We start from the raw sequence: 17,110 nt of genomic DNA, 5'->3' as shown, positions 1-17,110 counted from the left end.
CCTGAAAATCAGCAGCAGGAGAGAGGAGGAGTCTGTCAACAGGAGGAGAGCAAAGTGGGAATGCGCGGAGACGTGGCAATGAATTTTATTGATATTTCTCCTGCCTTTTGTGTGTGTGTATGTACACACTCGTATGTGAGTGTGTGTGTGTGTGAAGGAGGCAAAGATTGAGAGCGATAGAGATTGACCAAAGAGACACCAGACTCTTCTGCTGCCAGGTCACATTAATTGTATATCAGTAACTGGCTTCCATTCCTCCAGTCTGATGCCGTTTCAAGTAACACCATGATTATTTTACCAAGCATGCTGAGACACATCCAACAGTTTCTATCTTTGGCCGTCGTATGGTTTCAGCCCATCATCAGCCTTGCAATTAAAATGAAAACATGCAAGAAGATTTTATTTTGCTGGTAATCACCTCTTGGCTAGATGCAATGGACATCTCTGCAGTTCCACCTTAATTATATTTCAGTCAAACTGTGTCGTAAATGTAAAATGCATGACTTCCTTCACACCTGAGTTTTCCCTCCAAACAGTCAGTGGATGATTGGAATCATTAATGTATATTCATGAAATGGGAATAGGTTGATTTTTGTGTTGTTATCCTGCTGATTAATTTAAACAGGCACAGCGATTACAACTCATATAGATCAATAATGGACAGAGAGAAAGCAAGTGTCTATACATGTGACAGCGTGACCAAATCCACTCTCTCAGAGGAGTGGATTTAAACTTTGAACTCTTTTCTCTCTGCATGTCCCCATGCTGGCGCGCTCTCACTGTTTACCAGCGTCTCTCTGGTATATGACGATCAAAGTGTGTCTGGCTGCAAAAATCTCTGCTCTCTGAGACAAGCTCCTACTTCCTTCGTTCTACAATTACCTGACGGCACTTCCTTCTTCTCACACAAACACACACACACACACACTGGTCCCGGCTAAATTAGCTGATGGCATGCTGTCTGGAAGCGAGTAATACACTGGGGACCTGCTCCTACTGTCCCCAGCTGTCTATATGAATTAGTAACACACCGTGCCACTAATGCTAGCAGATCACAGTCCCAGGCCCGCTAACATCTGTGCACATCTGCGTACATCAGTGTGAGTCCTTGAACCTAGCGGGGAATCTGCTCTGAGGACACTGTCAACTGTCAGACAACCGGTGGGGGGCGCTCTCAGGGTCTAACCTACACGAAGGAGCAACATGTCCTTCTATCTACCCGTCCTGACTGCTGCCATGTGTCCGGGGGGGGGGGGAGCGTGGAGACGGTGGGCTCAGGTGACCTCATGAGTCGCTGACAGTCGCCTACTCGTCATCCACCACCCACCACCTCCGCTCGATCCGTCGCCTCACCCCGTGGCTCCGTCACGGCCTCTGCTCATCACTTCTCAAACGATCCCCTCCATCTCCATTTTCTATTTTAGTTTCCATATGTTTGTTTATCTCTCTCCCACTTTCTCTTGGCGCACAGCAACCCCCCCCCCCCCCCACCCTCACACCCCCCTCCTCCTTCTTGCAGGCAAACAGAAGCGTTGCCAAGAACAGCTCCGTTGGCCTGCTTAGGATTTACATATGTAAATGAGAGCCGGCGTTGCTTGTAGATCTGCAATTAAGCAAACAGCTGAAGCTTACAAACAACGTCGGTCCCCATTACTTTACCAATAATAGAGTTTCTTGCGAGCTGATTTATATTGCTAACCCTTATTACCTTCTTTCTCCTGCCTTTATGCAGTTGGTTGAAGATAATGTCCCGGACCCGACTCGAGGTCTTTGATTAGCGGGAGCGGCACAATGTGTTCAGAAGGAAAAGAAGCGGCGCACTCTGTCTTTCAAAACACAAAACACGGAGCTTGACTTACTTTTTATGCGGTGGGGTCAGAGGAGCTGCTGAGCATGTGTTCATCAAAGAGCTGGTAAATCTATTCACTTACTGCACTCCAAAGAGAAAACAGCTCTTTTAGTGGGTTGCAGAGTTCAAAAGTCATGATTTGGATTTCACACCATCACTTATTATACCCAGCATGCAAAAATATACAATCCATCTCTAAGCAAACAAAATATTGTGTATAAAAAGGCTCTGTACTTCATAGTAAAGAGTGAACCAAAGCAACCTGACTATACAGTTTACTACACAACAGTTCAGAGTTTATCTACCTGCTAATTCAACAAACGTCTGTCTGTGGGACGCATACCCAGCAAACTGTTCATCTTATTGGCTTCAGACATGTTAATTCCCAATGGCCCAAGGAAGTGCAGTGTTCAATTTTGTGCAATTAACTAACCTTTGGAAAAAACTGAAATGTAGAAAAAGAAATGCAGAGACCTCAGGGTGGATCACAAGGGAGGGATCCTTCTACTTGGACAGACAGAAGAGTGATAGATTAAGTAATAGCATGGTAAATGGTAAAGGGTGCATTTAAATTGAAAGCTTCTTGCAAAAAAAACAACCAAAACAACATTAGGCCATTGTGAGGTATATAATAATATTAAAGGTTACAGCATGCCAGGCTGACATGATATCAGATAATTGCATCTGGGAAATCTTGCAGTGAATCCACCCAGTTCCAGTTCCTGGCTTGGACTTCCTTAGAAAGTTTCCGACTTTCCAGCATCTTCTGGCTGTAGCATTAGATACGGCATCTGGTGCCAACTGGAGATAAGGAGGTCGGCCTTCTTATTGCAGCCTGGTAGCCCCAGTGCTGCTCGGGACTTGATGTGCGGTGATTTGAGGTCACTGTGACCTGCCCCATGTGTGAGGTGAGTGAAGGTTCTCCAATAGCACCTCCCCTCCAAATGATTCCTCTACAGAGGAAATCAAAAGAGGGATTCAAACTGTGTTTGGTGACAGGAGAGGCTGAAGTCGTCAATCGAGGTCATGCATTTTTTTTGTCCTGATTTCCTTCCTGTTTATCTGACACAAACACTCAAATGGTGTAAATATCCTTTCAAAAAACAGATAGGACTTATCAGCTGTGCCATGTTGCAAAACCAAACAGACTGAAATTGTAAACAAAAAAAAAAGCATAGAGAAATTGATTCATTCACCAAAATCAGGAAAATCACCATGAAAATAAAGCATAAATTAAAGGATTTGTGTCTATGTAAGACTCAGAAAAGTTTATCCATGCTTTCAATTTGGGTAGGCTATCAGGGGAGAACTCACTAACACTAAGAAAGCAAAGCACCATACTACAGTTCTCAGATCAAGGCACAAGGCACCTGTGAGTCAAAGGACGGATATTTGAACACTGTAACAGACAGAGGATGAAGATATGATATACATCTGTGACCTGGTTCTGTGTTGCAAACCCTCCAGACCTCCAAACTTTGTCTCAGGTTGTCTGGGGCTAATTTGATCACTGTTCCAAGGAACAAAACAAAAAAACAGCAGAAAACATCTTTTACTTTGGAAACATCTCATATTTGGAACAAAACGTGATATTTAAAACACTGTAAAAGCTTATTTTTTTAGCTTTTTCTTCTATTTATTGAAATTGCAATTCACACTTTACAAACTTTTTGGACCATTTAGGACCTGGATTGCCACGATATTTGCCGGAGAAGAGAATAAAAAGCCACTATTGAAATGATGGAATTGGATTATGGCACATGATGAGAAATTAGGCTGGGGACCGCTGAGATGTTAAGTGTTACAGTCCCAGACCTTCTCTAATAGCGTGAAATGAGAACAGATCTGTTAAAGCCTCAAAGAACACAGAAATGGGATGGGATTGGCTTTATGCCCTTGTACATTACAGCCCTCACATTGATAGGCGCTTTATGAGACTTAATTAAAAAGTCGATGGCATCTTTAATGGCCACGGCGCGGGTTGTTTTTCTGTGTTTCTAAAGCGCGGCTTCCCTAATGACCAGAGGCAGCCTCATTTGGGGGTTGGAGGAAAGAAAAGTATGTTTTGACCTGTGGCACGAGGTCATTATGCCCCAGCTGTATCAGAAAAACAAGTGTTTTGTACATTTCCACTGAGCTTCAGCTGCTGGATAGCGGGAAGAAAATCAGGCGGCCGGCATCACAGATACAGCAGATGAAGGGGTTAAATGAAATGACAAATGGAGTGTTTGTTGACAGGATGCTGCTCCATTTGCTCTTCACGCAGCTACTTTTCTGGCATTTTGTTTCGTGTCCTTGTTTATCCTCTGAATTAGGAGCCGAGTAATAGTGCAAGATGTTTGCGATGAAGCCAAGCGTGTCAAAGCCTTGAAAGACAGCCAGTGTCCTCCCTGTCTCATAAACTACTTTAGTTGAAGTTAATGACTGCACTTTAAAGGACACAGGAGAAGGCCTCATCAGAGTATATGTAGTGGAATATATTATAAACTGATCTAACAAGTTTTTCCTTTATTCTTATTTGTAGCTCGAAACAGTTGATGAAAGAGTATTCCAGTTTTCTACGACATTACATTTTGGGACGAATTTAATTCATAGTAAATAACGATGGTTGATGGTTGATCGAACTGAAATATCCATATACAGGATATTGACCTTGTGATGTCTCTTGGAGCCTCAGTCTCGGAAGCGATCAGGTGACCCAGCCAAGGTACGACCCCCCCCCGCCCCGATACACATGCATGACCAATCAGAATTCAGTTTCAGCTGTCAATCATGAGGTCTAACCCTGTTTTAATGGCATCAATTATTTGATTAAAACTTACCGAACAAATGAACAGTTGAACAAACAGTAGTATGATAAAAGCCTATGACTTACATTGCAAAAAGCCACCAGGGGCCAATCAAGATGGCTTAATTTTTTGCCAATATTTTTACACATGAAGATCAGTTTGCTTGTTATTCGACTAACTACATATTCTGTGAGTTATAGCTTTCCAAAAAACTTTAAGATTAATAAAAGAAAATTTGTGTTACAAACTGTGCGTGTGTTGTTTGAAAGTTGTTGTTAGTAACAGGAAAGTGCAGGTTCTGTCCTGGCATAATCCTGTTGCACCTGCAGGACCACGCAAGGACCTGGTGACATGATGCAATTTCATTTGGATTCAGCAAAGTATTTCCATTCACACCTAATTTTCATAAGGAAATGTATTATCTACTTTAATCTGTCTTTTTTGAGTCCAACTTCATCAAAGAAAATCACCAAAGCGTTTCCCTTTAAATTTAATGATTTCTGTTTTCTGAACTTAAAACACAGAACTGTGTAATATCTTTGATCATCATCAATTTCATATTGAAACAATTCATTACATAAGAAATATTCAAAACCATGTGCGCTCTTGTCGTCGTATTTCCCATATGTTTACCCTGAAAACCTTCCAGCTTCTATACACACTCACCCTTTGCTATGCAAATGCTTCTGTGCAAGTCAGTGCTGGAGGGGAATTAGCCTGTGGAGTCAATCAGATTGAGCTGCATAACTCAGCCTCCGACAGCTCCAGAAAAACAAGCATCTTTCATTCTCGTTACGTGTCTCGTTCTTTTCACGTTGTAGTTGTTAATTAAGATATTAATAATTTGCTTCATAGAGGCAAACTACACTTCCAGCAAGGATGTGCTACTTTCATAATTATAATTTGCCTAATTCGGAAAAACACATTTGCAAATGGCCAACTTTTCAGTGAAGCATTTATGTTGACATAAATACATCATTAACTTATCATTAATAACTGCTGTTGTCATTAATCATTATTGTACTCAAAGTGCAAAAACTACTCGACATGGAAATTCACTAAAGGTGATTGCGATATGAAAAAAGTAGGAAAAGTGAAAGTGGAGTGTTAATCGGAAATATTATCAACACAATAAAGTGAGAAGTGAAGATTATGTCCATTAAACACAATGAGGCGATCTTGAGTCTAATCTAATGGATACATTTATCTCATTTCTTTTCTTTGAGCTATCAACTCCCACGAGGCTCTAGTCGCTGCCTGCCTTTGTTAAAGATATTTTCCCACCTTGATGTTTTAAGGCATTTCCAGCCTGTTTGAGTCTGACATTAGTGAGGGACTGAGCATCAACAGCTCTCCTTTCTCCATCGAAAGAAAAAAAATGATCCTCGCTCTGAACAGGGAGTCTATCTTCCAAAGGATGCCTCTAATTGGAGGAGAAAAAGCTTCTTCCTGACAGCACTGAAGATTTCAAATAAAGCTCATTTGCCGATGTAAGGAGTCATTAAACATGTCATTAAACGCAGCTTCTATGATATAAGTGGATGAAGCTCTGGATCCCATTTGGTCTTTGGAAAGGATGATGGAATTTAAACTGGGCTTATGGCAGACAGAGAATCCTGCCGGAACTGCTACAAACACAAAGCGACATATATAAACGCGCGTTCACACACAATGGGCGAGTGTGTATTGTGTATTCAAAAGACGACTAGTACAGTCTATCATTTTCATACAGGAGGCCCCCAAATCATCCCATTACTGCAGGAGGAGAGTGTGACACTCAGCCACCGGATGACAAATCCTTGATGTTCTCAGACCGGTCACGCTCTTCTGTCTGGCTTCCACTTCTTTGTTTCACCGTTGCGGCAGATTGTTTTTTTTTTTTTCACTAATCTTTGTTTTTATTTTTTTCACTTTGTGTTCTGATTTGGACTGCAGCGAGTGGCTGGTAAGTCCCAGTGGACATGTCGGCCTAAACAGCCGGGTCTGAAGTGATTATGTGAGTGTAGTGTGAGAGATTCCTTTAGGGCCTGTGGGAAGCCTGCACATTCTTTGTTGACAGTAGCAATGGAAGAGAGAGAGAGAGAGAGAGAGAGAGAGAGAGAGAGAGAGATAGGTGTTGGGGGAAAAGATTATCTGAACAGAAAGAAGAAGTGGGGAAATTAAAGAAACGTGTTGATATAAAATCCCCTTTTTGCGGTAAGCGGATAGGTTCATGAGATGAAAGCAAAATTGGAAGAATGCAAATATATCAGGACAAAAAGAGGAGTCCTACACTAGAAAAAAACAATAAAAGTGTTGACATAGCAAGACAACGAGATTCTAGAGCTTCCGGCGATATGGGTCGCTGTTGATGTGCTGCAAACAAAAACACTGCTCTCTGCATTCTTCAATTGTCTCCTGCTTATCCAAGCTCGGGTCCTAGGTAGCCTGCCAAGGGGATATCCAGACATCCCTCTCCCCAGCCACAACCTCCAGCTCTTCCTGGGGGATCATGAGGTGTTCCCAGGCCAGATGGGATATAGAGTCCCTCCAGCGAGTTTTGTGTCTATTTCAGGGTCCCCTCCCAGTTGGGGCAACGGAAGACAGCCAGCAGGCATCCTGACTAGATGCCTGAACCACCTCAAGGACGACAAGGAGCAGGGATTCTACACCTCACCCTTATCTCTGAGGCTGAGCCATAGGACAGAGAACAATATTTCGGCTGCAATCTTGTCTTTTCGTCATTACCCATAGCTTGTGACCATACGTGAGGGTCGGAACTTAGATCGACCAGTACATCCAAAGCTCCCTCACTAAAACGGTCCAGTTCAACAATACTTTCTGCAACAGAATATTTATGTCTTTTCCTGCCTCCTTCCTGCTCTACTCAGGCACCCCCCCTCACCTGAATGTTATAAACATGTTCCTGGTGTTGTGCTCGCGTCGGACACAGAAAATCTCCTCCTGCCTTTTTAATATGTAAAAGACTAACTCAGGTAAATGGAACCCAATTTTCTCGACATTTTTCCAAGTTCATGTGTGAAAACAGCTTATGTTCAGGTAAACCTCTGGTGTGTATCTTACAACCCTCTCATGCTGTTTTTGTGCAGCCTCCTCATGCAACTTACTCTAAAAGGGATCCCTCTACACATTTTAATCTTTAAATCATTGAAAACTCACCGTGCCTCGGGCAAACATCACAACCAGTAATTAAACACCGCGAAACCTGCATTTAGCTCTAAAACAATTAATTATTCACGTTCATTTCATCTCACTACGTCTTCCTAACTTTAGCCGTGCAGTCAAATTGAAATTTTCCCTCTTTCTTCCCTGCCATTGGTTTGTTTACTCTAAAAGCATGTCCTTCAAGCATCTCCTTCTCAGAATCAAGGAGCTAAGCCGTGGAAAGGCGAGCTGCCGTTTATCGCTGCCTTGCAGACAAATCCACTCTAAATGGCTGCTGATTTTCGCTCATTGGCTCAATAATCCATTTGAGAATTTACTCAGGGACTCAGACACATTGTTGAGGTTTTTTCTTGCTTCATTTTGAACAGAGTCTTCCGTGAACCCCCCTCAACTTGAAGGAGACGTATGTAAACAACACAGAGAATGGAAATTAATGTGTGCGTACACACACACATACGCACACACACACACACACACACACAAACACACACACACACACAAACACACACAGGCATTTGGAATGAGTGTGGTGCCACACTGTGTAGCGCCTGGCTGTTTAATGGATGCATGTTTTCAGACGTCCTTGTTGAATCCAAGGCCAGGACTTTGAGCGGGGGACCCGAGTCACACATGGATGGATCTCCCCCCAGTTGTTCCTCCTCATTTGATCCTTTCCTCCGTCCTTGTCTTTGCACGGATCCATCCCGATTAAATACTTGGCTCAGGCCGCACAAATACTTGACATCTCTTACTTTTTCTCCTCCTGTCTTCTCGCGTCACCTTGCTCCTTTAGCCCGCTGCCTATTGGCCGTCCACCCCTTCCTGCATACACTGTCCCTCCCTCCGTAGTGCACTGTGGTAATTGAGTGAGAGCTGTGGCCCTGGAGTCCTTGTGTAATCCACACTTTATAAGCACTCTAATTGAAGTGCAAATTCAATACTCCCTCATCAACCTTTTACTGGCTGTGCTTTTGCCTGCACCCCTCAGGTAATTACAAGGAGACTGGCGGTTCAATCATTTTGCAGAAAATAATGTAACAAAAAACACAGCGGCGTACACCAAACCATTTCACTGTGGCTGTGTAGAGGGTGTGATAGCGAGGTGACTGGGGGTGAAGTACTGGAAGAGACAATTAAAATACCTTTGCCTTTGTTATCAGGGAGGTAAAACATCCAAAACTGTGTGATAAAGAAGTTTGGAAAACCTTATCTAAACATCATGGGGATTACTCTAGACTCACGTTTCCCGTCTGTGATATGGTCTGTAGACATGTTCACACACAGACTCATGTGCATGTGGATACCAACACGGCACATGCACGCTCACATAATTTCTCTTTTGTATAGTTGCAAGGGAGACGCATACACAAACATTTGTACGTTTATCGGTTTGCCTATGTTTCTGCATGCGTGCGTGTGTGTCTGTGTGTGGGAGTGCAGTTTGCAGCTTTAATTAAACTTCCTCTATTTTCTCTCAGCTTGTCCCCATAGGGCCCTGTCTTCTTCCCGTCCACATGCTTATTTATTTATAATTGCATAAAACTCCAGAGCTGAGCCGCGGCTGAACACGGTGCCAGACCTGTGCAGCAAGCTGGGGTCGTCACACAGTAATACAATTTCATGTTCTGAAACATCCCACCGCCTGGGACAATTCCACATTATGAATCATGAAGAGGAAGCACTAATCATTAGAAAAGCACAAACAGAATGAAAAAAAAACTTCAGATCACTGTTTACAATATGAGAGCAGCAATACAGTGTCAACAAAGATGTATGGAATTTAAATCTGTGGGGAGATGGACTGTTTCACGCAGCAGAGAAGAAAAAGGATCTCATGAATATCATCATTGCGGCAATTGTCTTCCTCAAGAGATCAAACATTCCATAGAGGAAAAAAATCCAGGTGTCTTAACAACTTTTTCTTCTCTCTTCTTTATTCAATTGCCAGATTTCGACCGTACTTTTTTTGTTTATCTGCCTAATTTGCTTTGCCTTATAATAAATATCCCACCAGACAACCTTTTGGATGAGCATCACAGCAAATGCATAGTTATCCCATGTGCTTTTGTTGAAGTTGGATGAATAGATTTAAATCTTCAAAAGAGAAAATCATGTTACGATATTCCTATAACATCGCGAAATTGCCAAGATAACCTACACGGGCAGCTATACCCACATGCGGAGACTTAATATCTGAAATACTGCCTCCACACATCTGCAGAATAAACCAGCCTGCACAGCCTTCTTTTCAATTTGAATTCTGGCATCACAATCATAATCATATTATCGCACGTCTTTTCCTGTCAACTCATCGAGCAGCAAAGCCCCCAGACCTGCACAAAGACACTGTACACTCATTTATATATCCAATCCCTAGCAATAGTGAAATGTGAAAAGCATACCTAAGTATACTTGTCAAGTATAATTTTAAAGTTATTGTTGAGATACAGAGATTGGAAAAACAAAAGAGAAAAAGCAAGACAGACAGACAGACAGAAAAATTAACCAGACGTTAAAAGTACTCAAATAATGTATCAACATTTGTTTTAGAGTCAGTGCATCTCTACCTGTGGAATATTTCATCTATATCATCACTGTCAAAACATAGAAAAAAATCCATATCCTGACACTGATTTGTTTGTCCAGTTTTTATCCTTATAACATAGACACCCAACCAAAAGACCCAAAACATTTATTGTTTCATCAACCAGTTCGCAGAAGTTGCAGGGATCTCAAATATTGATGCAAAATCAATCACGTGTCTTTTTAGCTGCATATATTTGATTTGAATTAAAAAAAAAAAGTCTCTTTGACATCGTTACCGAGAAAAAAATCTGTCTTTAATGGAACAAATTCCCAGTGAGATTCCTCCTCCTAAGAGAATCGACCTGCTCTGCAATCAAAACAATCCCAGCATGGCCACACGCCTGTGACGCGCCCTTACACGTCACAGGTTCACCCGGAAGTGCGGTGACAGCGCTTGTCAAAAATCCTTCAACGCTTCCATGGAACTACGAAATAAAAGGTGAGTGTCACGGCTTTAGAACAACCTCTTCCTACACTGACTCCCTGTGCGTCACAGTACATCACCGGCATTGACACGGGTTGTAAGTTTGATTTAACGCTCGCAGCGCTTTTATACTTCGTGAACATTAGCCGCTAGCTGGCTAATGTTAGCAGGTGAGCCAGCGTGCGGGTCGGGTATTTGTGTTGCCGGCCTTTGGGAAGCACTTCCCGGCGTTTTTTTGCCATTTTTCCACGTCTTGCCGCTGCTTTGACGCTGACGTCACATCAGCGGGCAAATTTCCCTCATGCAAAATAATGAGCCCACTAGCAGAACACGTGTTCAGTCGGCGAATCCTGCCAAATAGTGATCCAGCCGGCTGCAGTTTAATCCACCTGTGTATTGCATGATGCATCTGCATGCTCAGCGCGGGACAGCAGCTCTTTACACTGAGAACCCCTGCAGATCAGACTGAGGAGAGCCCGAACTGAGAGGCCACTGCCATATAGTGGGACGTGACAACGATACCAGTGCAACAAGTCGTCATAAAGTGGCTTTGAGACTGATGAAGTGGGTTTATTTCTTCAGTCAGAGAATATTGACTCAGTTTCATAAATGGCCCCATCAGGGTGAATATTGGGATTTAACTCACAATTACGACGCTTTAGAGTCTTAATTGAATACAACAACAACACAAGGGCTGGCCGCAAATATTGTTTTTATCATCGATTAATCTGCAGATTGTTCTCTCCGCTGCTTGTTTAGTCTATATGATGTCAGAGGACGGCACCAAACCTCTTCGATCAAGTTCCTCAGTTGAAGCAGACTCAGTCCCCCTATGAGGACGGTGAGATGTGGGGGAAAGTTAGAGAAAAAAACCTTTTGAGTAAATCTTTGTTATCAAGGAATTTTCACACTGAACTTTAAATGCCTTGTTTTGTCAAAACCACCAGTCAAAACAGAAACAAAGTGGTATAAACCAGAGAGAAGCAGCTAATCCTCACACTGGAGAAGCAGGTGTTCCTGAATTTAATGATTGATCGATTATCATAAGTTTTAAAGACCCATTTTCTGTCAGTCAAATAATTGAATAGATTGTTGCAGGTCTATATTAGATCCAAGCTCCAAGCACATCTGCGACAGAAGGATTGGGAGGGAAACCTTGTGGAGTATGATAGGGTGATTGGATGTTGAGGAACAGACTGGTGTGTAATAACAATAGCAATGGGTTATAAAATCCTCATGGGGAAATGGCCTGAAATCTGATTTTATAAAGTAGGGCGTGAGAAAATGTTGTATTGTAGAAATCAAAAATTGGTTTGATTGAAAAGAAAAATTTTCAAGGGTTTAAAAAAACAGTGGTCATTCAAACAGAAAACAACTTTCATATTAATTAATGTTTTTCTTGTTTGGAGCAGGAATGTCAATCAATAGAAGTACATTTTATGATATGACAAGAAAACTAAAATTGATTCATGTCTACTTCTTGAGCATTACGAATCAGTTGAATTCATTCTTTGTGGATTGGCAGGAAATTAAGAGCAGCTATTTTAGTAATTCAATAATTGACAAGTCGTTTTCTTAAAAATGAGAGTTTGCTGCATTTAGTTGTCTTGGGCTAAATAACACATTATCTTCAGCTCTGTAATAATAATCAATAATGACAATATTATGTGCAGCCTTACGGCAACGTTACAACACTATTTAACGAACAATTTAAAAGTAACACAAGATCAGATAGTCAGCAATGAGTTGATTAAACAATTAGTAAAATAACAGAATGGTAATCAGCAGCTATGTGAATAATCAAATACTAATTTTATTTTAATTTTATAACCCAAACATTTGCTGATAATCAAATAATATTTGTTTTCTTTGTCACATGATTCTAAAGACAAAGGGAGACATTTGAACACAGGCACCACTTTGGATTGTTGCTTTGACATTTTATAGACAAAGCAATTTATTGATTAATGGAGAAAAGAATCAACCTGGTTTATCATTATTAACTTTTTTTTCAGTCCTAATTGACGGCTTGTTAATGACAAAACAATTGCATTGACAAAACACATAGATCCAGGTCATGAACAATTGACTAACTACCTATTTGGATAAATTGTAAAAATAAATCATGATGACTTAACAATAATGAAATAATCCTGAATAAATCTATAACTGTTAAAAAAAACACAGTTAAATACTTCTCAATTCTTAGTTGTGGTGACTAATGAGGAGCAAGTTGGTGGAGTAGCTGTTTCAGTTGGTTTGTTCCACAATGTTTTTCCACTCAACTGTGCTGGAACTGTATGCATGAGTAGAGAGGCAAGTGGGAGCTCAGAACTGCTTTGAATGGGAGGCTTGTTTGATTCATAACAGTCAATGGGTGAAAATATTTGAATCTCAAAGATTACTTGTAGACTGGCTTTGCATTTTTACCATTTTACTGTTCCTCTCCTACTGTCAATCACACTCTTTATATATCTGTCGGTACAATGAGTTATGTTGGTGTAAAAGTTTGTGGAAATATGTGTGTGAGTGTTTTTAAAAGGATGCTGCTCATCCGGGAAAAGAAAACCCATTCTGCTGTTCTCTGATAGTATTTGACTTCATTTTACAGATTTACTGCTGCAGTTGTCTCAGTCGCTTCAGCACAGCGTAAAAAATGTCCCTTGCTGACACTCATTGATAAAAGGATGAGATGTAATGTCACTATGTGGAGTTTTAATAAAAAAAGTTAATTATTAAGTAATTATTGACACACACCTCAAGTCTAGATCTTAAGGCCGAATTATAGTACTGCAACTGCGGCTGTTGCATCGACGGACTCGTTTTGGTTTATGCTCCTCTAACGTGTTGTGCAACGCAATTCACCTCCAGAACACTAGGCGGAGTAATTTGTTTTGTCGAAGAAACGTCTTCTTCTTCGTCGACTGATAATTTACATCGCCACTCCGGCTCCTCATAGCCTAATTTTGGTGGACAAATCCGACAGTCAGTGCTGGGTTATACATGTGGTCATACTTGCAGATCTCTTCTGCCAAGTGCTCACCTATTTGGTCTATTTTTCGTTCTTCTAAATCTTCCCTGATTTCCGCCGGTTTTATGGGGCATGAAACCGGAAACTAGACTCTGGACGGGATGTAGTAAGCAGACCAATCACAAGCCTTGCGGGCTGCGTGAGGCTTGCGTCGCTTTGTCGTATAGTTAAAAAAATTGGCGGACGCAGGCAAGCCGCAAGAGGGGGCACGCAGGCACGCAAGGGGTGTGCTGTGTGTCTTGTGTGCATGCGTGCCTGTGTAAAATCCGACTATAAATCGGCCTCAGGGTCAGGGTTGTTGCAGGAGGTTGATCTGTCTTAACTATATACACAGCATTCAGTGACCCTTATATTAAGTTATGTGATGCTTCTGCTGAGCACACAGACTGTCTCATAAAGATGAACAACGTGCCTTCATATCCTCCCACTATCCGGAAATGAAACCAAAATATCTCAGATACGAACGCTGACATCACAGAAAAGCTTATTTGATTTGTAGAAAACCACCAGGGGGCGATAGAGACACTTCAGCTTAATTTAAGGGCAGCTATCATGTCTATGGTTATACAGTCTATGATTGAACATGGCTCATTGATACCATAGCCATCATTATTTGTATCAAATACTCTGCTGTGCTCTTCCTGCTATGACACATCCAATTTTCTGAAAAGAATAGTACAGAAACAATCACATGTATTCAAAGGTCTGTTTTAATTATATCTGTATGCAACTGACATGTACTTCTATCTCATTTATTATTATATTAATTAGTATTACAAATACCATATATGCTACTTTATTGTATGTCCCCCCAAATAGATTTCTTCCAGCATATTATTATTTCTTTCAGAAGTTTGAAGTACAAATAGCTGATTAAATTTCACTTTGTGAGCAGCACTGCCAGCCTTTCTTCTGTCAGCATACTTAGTTTTCAATCCAGTTCTTTTTTTTATCTGTACCTGTTCCAAATGCAGTAAAAAAAACTAATTTAGCTGCAGCATGTCAAGCATTGCATTTTTAATAATTGTCACTAGAATTTGCAAATCCATTTAATTTTACTGCAGGGCTATTTGGTTTGTAAAGAAAGAAGAGAAGCGTCTTGGATAAAAAGCTCTTGGCTTAGCTGGACAACAACCAATACATCCTCACTCTCTTCTCTTCCTCAAAATGTCCAGTGGACATCTGGTGGATGAGTGTTGGTGGCAAAACCACATTGTGATCCCAATCCCTAATTCGTTAAATTGAAAAACACAAAATTATCTTTTTGGTGAGTGGAGAAAAAAGCTGTTTAGGTGAACCAACCAAATGAATTCCATGTGAGGATCTGTGACAATTGTGCTGTTAACACGATCAGTTTGAAGGGGACAGGCCAGATGCTTAGTTTCATATTGCTGAGCTGTGTGCATCAGAAACGGATATTAGAAAGGTGGCCTTTCCTTCCACTTCCACCTGGCAGCTGGCAGATACACTTTTTACTTTGTTTATGGGAGTGTGTGTGGAGTGGAATGAGACCACTTGTCTTGATTTAACAGCGCTTCCCTCGCCCGGCTGCTTGTATTCTTCTTAAACACCAGTCAAATTTAAACTCTTCCACTGATATGTGTCGAGCTGTCCCTCTTGTCGTCTGTGTCCATTTAGCCCGGTGCTGTATATTAAACTATTCAACCGCTCTGTCGGATGTTCTTTACACACAAGTGCCCAGCTGCCCGGACCCCCCCTCGCCTCCCTCCGTCCCCCCCCGCCCTTCACACCCTACAAGATGCAGCCATTTGGTTTATTTACGGGAGGTGCTTCTGTAACTGCTGGGAATAGGCCAAGAGCCAATCGAAACGCACAGTGGAGGCCAAGCTAATAGGATCTGACAGGAATGGAGTCGTAGTGGCCGCTCAGGCATCGTAAAGCTGTCGACGTTTAAGGCCCCTATATTTGTCGCTATTACCTGCTTGCCTCACCCTCTACATGGGTAATGACTTGTGAGGAAAAGTGCGGCCAGACTCCCGTGTATCGCTGCGTGTTGTTAATCATCGTTGCCTATTTTAGCAACATTAAAGGAGTATGGTTATGTTGGTTTGTCGAGGACACATGCCCCTGCATGTTCAGGGTATAACGAAAGTTGTTCCTTCCAGAATTAACAACCAGCCTCGTTGCCGCTCGACCACAAGCACCAGGATCCTGACTTTCAAATGCACCAATAGTTAACTCCAGTGCAATGTCATTTAAACTGTGCAATACTTGCAATCTTTTTGTCCATAGAATCTTTAGATCTTTCTATGTACATCCTTTTTTACTAGAGCCCATACGTTGGCAGATAATATCGGTATGGACACAGTATGGGTACCAGGTTAATGTTTACAAATATGAAAACTTTTATTTGACAGAATATACTATGAAGAAAAGATGTCTTTTATTTATTTTCTCAATTTAAGTTCTATATATATGGTTGTATTTGTGTCTTCTCTTATAGATATTCATATAAGAATTTATCATTAAACAGTATCAATCCTCATCTACATTTCAAAGACTGACATCTTGGACTGCTTGCCATATATCTTTACTATTTCAATATTTCCTTATATTTATACTGCATGTTTACTTATTTAGTACTTTATATTGATGTAAATGTAGTGAATGTAAAGATTGGTAATATACTGATCAATAAAGTGAATTCCATCAAACAAAATACTTCTGCACTGCACCATTTCTCAGTTTGTCTCTGCCGCAGCCAGTTATCCATGTACTGTATTTGTTTACAGTCATATTATTATTTGTGTCTGTGCTTTGTTGATGGCGCCACAGGGAGCGATGTCAAGATGAGCGAGTCTGTTCTGTGGTGTCTGATTGGAAAATGCATCAGCAGTTAGTATATTAAATACTAGTCAAAAAGGAGGGAGCATTTTGAGATTGTTCCCTCGTCAGAAACAGAAATCCATTGTAGAATCCAAATGAATGGATCCCATCTGATGAGCCTGATTTCACACGACACACGTATATATTCCCCCTAAAACTTGGCTCGTCACTGTGGCCGGTTTGTTTCCTGAGCTGCGTCGGTGGATCGAATCCAAGAAGAGTTGGCCGATGGCATCACAGCCCACAGCGTTTGCATTCTGTCTTTGGCTTTGAGGGATGTTTACAACTTCATAAATCTCCACTGATAAATGTTTTTAGCTGAATTCCACTCTCAGGGTCAAATCTAAAATTAGAGCAAATCATATAAGAACTACTCATTCAACAGACTGACCCACAGCTTAATACTTGATGCTTATTTA

At 41.3% G+C, this 17,110-nt stretch overlaps 1 protein-coding gene across 1 annotated transcript in view; it reads left to right on the top strand.

Moving 5' to 3' along the window:
- Positions 1-10,751: 10,751 nt before the first annotated feature.
- The window catches only part of spop (speckle type BTB/POZ protein), a 95,701-nt gene continuing 89,342 nt past the window's right edge, over positions 10,752-17,110 (top strand). The window contains exon 1 of the mRNA XM_062408849.1: positions 10,752-10,828. The gene's annotated coding sequence lies outside the window, so the exon portion shown is untranslated. The remainder of the gene's footprint in view (positions 10,829-17,110) is intronic.

The sequence above is a fragment of the Platichthys flesus genome, chromosome 16 (genome assembly GCF_949316205.1).
Source record: "Platichthys flesus chromosome 16, fPlaFle2.1, whole genome shotgun sequence".
NCBI lineage: Eukaryota > Metazoa > Chordata > Actinopteri > Pleuronectiformes > Pleuronectidae > Platichthys > Platichthys flesus.
Note: the sequence above shows the minus strand (reverse complement) of the source record. Positions and strands in the feature narration are given on the sequence as shown.